Source organism: Mytilus trossulus, chromosome 13 (assembly GCF_036588685.1).
Source record: "Mytilus trossulus isolate FHL-02 chromosome 13, PNRI_Mtr1.1.1.hap1, whole genome shotgun sequence".
Classification (NCBI taxonomy): domain Eukaryota; kingdom Metazoa; phylum Mollusca; class Bivalvia; order Mytilida; family Mytilidae; genus Mytilus; species Mytilus trossulus.
Genome location: NC_086385.1, coordinates 8834169 through 8838212, shown reverse-complemented (window position 1 = coordinate 8838212; position 4044 = coordinate 8834169). Strand labels below are relative to the sequence as shown.

General features: G+C 31.3%; 1 long non-coding RNA gene across 1 annotated transcript; it reads right to left on the bottom strand.

The window, feature by feature from the left end:
- Positions 1-1733: 1733 nt before the first annotated feature.
- On the bottom strand, positions 1734-3640 carry LOC134695486 (uncharacterized). The gene is made up of 3 exons (XR_010102774.1): positions 3561-3640; positions 2955-3037; positions 1734-1925 (listed from the first exon to the last, which is right to left on the bottom strand). It is a non-coding gene; the product is annotated as an uncharacterized LOC134695486 (long non-coding RNA).
- Between the last annotated feature and the right edge of the window lie 404 nt (positions 3641-4044).

Here is a 4044-nt window from a genome sequence, read left to right as displayed (position 1 = left end):
ATGAAAACCAAATACATGAATTTGGGATAGACAAATACCGTGCCACGTCTTATCTCAATATCTCAAAAATAAGAGAAAACACAAACGACTCAACGTTAAAATGCAACACACAGAGAAACGAACAATAATATAACAATGACCATCTTCCTGACTTGGTACAGGACACTTTTAAAGGGGAATAAAAGTGGTGGGTTAAACCTGGCTTTATGGCATGCCAAACCTCGCACTTTAATGGCAAAGTTAAATATAACATTGAGATGACAACATAATATTACAGGACTACAATACAAATAAATAGGAGAACATATTAGACAAAGAAAAAAAACATGATTAATAGATAACAAAAAGCATCAGGTTTAAAATTCAATACGCCAAAAACGCGCCTTGTCCACACTAGACTCATCAGTGACGCCCAGATATAAAAGATCGAAAGTGAAAAAAGTACAAAGTTGTACAGCACTGAAGATCAAAAGTTGAAAAGGTTTCGCCAAATACGGCATTGTTTTTATGCCCGGGATAAGAACATTCTTATTATATAGAACAATTCATGCTATTGCAAACAGTAAATTTTATCAAATGAATATGAAAGAGATATACATAAAGAAACTGAAGTATTAAAAATTACAGAAAACTAAACCTGAATACATAACGCCTAGATATAAAAGATCGAACGTGAAAAAGGTACAAAGGTGTACAGCACTGAAGATCAAAAGTTGAAAAGGTTATGACAAACACGGCATTGTTGACATTATTTATATTCAGAGAGATTGATTTCTCAAGTGGTATACAGTGTATATAATGCACATAATGATAGATTATTACACCGGGAAAAGTTAAAAAGTCGAAGTGAAACAGACAAAACTACAAACAAAAAAAACATGACCAATAGCTGACTATACGGTATGGGACTTGTTCATTGTTGGAGACCGTGTGGTGACCTATAACCATCAATATCAACGGCATTTTGGTCTTTTAAAGATGTGTGTCTCCTTGGTATTATACCACATCTTCTTGGGTTGTTTTTTTATATTAAGACAAACATAAATCTACATTTCCTTTATCTTGTTAATCGAAATCTAAGGCTGACATGCAAACAGCAAACAATGTGTGATTTTGTAGGAATTTGGAAGTTATAATCAGACCCGACATTCCTATTGCTACATGTTGTTTGTTTTCATAATAAGTAAAAGACCATTCACAATTAAACTAGTAAATGGTAAAATTGAGGAAATTATATTGTGACTACAGCAAATAAAGATTTCGTTTAATGTGATCATGACATTTTGAAATGTTTTATGCTTAGCTGACCATCTACAGCCTATCTATCTTATATCATGGTTCAGATTTAGTTAATTTAACGACATAAGTTTCAACCTAAGACATGTCGAGGACTATGCATTTTATAGATATTAAAATAGATAACGGATGGTCAGCAAATTAACTAAATTGAGCCTCTATATGAACCTCCATTTACACCAATACATGTATATGTAAATTTTGTTATCTGGACCTATTGAACAGTCTGATAATATACGAAACATCTACAGCTAAACTATTTACATCATAGTCCAGATTTGGTTAATTTAACGCAATATTTTCAATCTCAGACATGCCAAGGTGTATACATTTGACAGATAAAAAGAAAACGAACAAAATAACAAATAATTTAATATTTGTATAATTCAATTTATTTTTCGCAAATGTAACCTCCATATGAACTACCACAATGATATTATGGACCCGGTATCTCCTTGAAGCATGGAACATCATACAATCTTCCGACGCACTTAGTGATCCATTTGGTTCCCCGTTATCAAAGGCAAAGTAGGTCATCTTAATCATATCTCCGTCCTTTTTAATCCATCTCCAATCACCACCGGGCTTATATCTATTGATGTTGCGTCCGCCAAAGTAATAATGCACACCTTTTAAATAAACAAAAGTCACAAGTGAAGGGATGGAAAAGTTGGTTTAACTAAACGAAATATCTGAACACAAAACAGTATCATTTTTCTCTAGTGAAACTAACATTAATTTCTTTTCCCTTCAATGTGTTACAAGTTGAATATACCTAAATATCGTCACTGATTTGATATTCTTCTGTATGTTCATAATGTATGTATGATGCTAAGAAGAGAGAGAGAGAGAGAGAGAGCGAGAGAGAGAGAGAGAGATAGAACATATACAGAGTGAAAGAGATTAACTGCCACATGTATAACTTGATCCAAAGCGCACTGTTTTGAACATTTTTAATAGTTCATACTTCATTAACAATGCTTCATTCAGGGTTTCAAAGTTCGCCAGGTATACGCCTCTTCGTAAGCATTTAGCCTGAAACATAACATTCCACAACAGTACATAATGGTTTAGCGATATTTTGTGCTTTTTTCCTTTGATCTTTTTTGGAGATAATTATTCATATCATGCTACTCGCTTGAGATTGAAAAGTATCGCTAGAAACAAAGGAGGCAACGGGCGTTGCTAAGGAAATTAATATGCAATTGACATCTTCGTCATAGGTAAAGTAGAATAAACAGATTAGCATTGGTCATGATTGATCCATGTACCGGCTCAAGCGAGAAAATCAATCTCATTGAGATGATCAACGATAATTTAGAATTATGTGTTATATGTTATTATTATGTGTTATATCAAAAACTCATGGCAGTCGAATAAAATTATTTATATAAATTATCAAAGCTTTAACATATATTTTACATGTTTAATAAATGAATATGTCAAATGATGAAAGAGACTTAATGCAAAGTAATCCAAACTTATAAGATTCTAAAAAAAAAGTGTATTCGTGATCATTGCCAATTGCAGTATAAAGGTAGATTCTATAGAGTTTCACAATTTGTGCTACCGTAGCTGTTAGAAGTCGATATATTTAAGTTTCTATACAGTTTTACAATGTTATACCTCTCCTTTATGGAGATGACTAAAGTACTTACAAACGCATCATCACCAGAAGTTTTTTCTTTTTGTATAAGATAGCATCCTTTACCAACTCGTCTGTATGGGTAACTACATTCATCTATGAATATATATATATAAGTTCTAAAAGCGTGTTTCATGTACCCTTGTGATTATAGAGAAAAATAAAAGAGACAATAAGATCCTAGTTTTTAATCGTGTAAGAATTCGAGTCATTCGTGTCCACAAAATCTGGATATAATACTACAAGATATATACGGTAATTTCTCATGTATCTTACCAAAAAAACTTTGACGATTGCCTAAATATTTTTGTTCATACTTTAGATTTACACTCATTATTTATTAACAGTAGTATAACTAAATCAAAGTTATTGAATCCACATTTTTTTGAAGATTTGATATTGTTTATAAAATAAGCAATAATTGATATATTCTTGTATGTAGAAGAGAAGATTCTACGTATATCATGTTGATATACGAATTCATTAAAACACGTAAATGGCAACTATTTAGGGATTTGTCTGAGATATTTATAAATTTATATATGGATGTGTTTTTTAACATTTGTGTGTACTACATATTTTATTTTTTATAAATAAAGCTACAAACATTTTGACATACCTGCATGACATCGAATCAAAAGAAGAACACACACACAGCAAGTGAATGCTATCATAATCAATAACGTAGATATTCAAAAATGAAACTCGAAACTATCATTTGGTTTTATACAGAACAACATATATCTAATTTCATTTTAATTATGGAAACATGCTTTGTTTAAATAAAATCTATATTCTACGGACTTTAATAATTTTAGTTCAGTATATGGTCTCTTTTTGACTTGCTGTCATATGTGCGCTTATCCGTCCTGTTTACTCAAAGCAGAACTCATGTCGCTTGCTAACTATTAATTATCACTTGAACTTACTTGAGGTTGATTATTAACATCATAAAATGTGTACTACCTCGTTTATAATTAGTCGTTGATAACTTGCACATTCAGCAAAGTTCTTGTTTTTGAGATCTAACAAGTACCGATGGTTTGTGTATTTGGTGACATCTTTGTTTTCTTCCAATTTTAAAGTTGAAAATATTTTTTAAA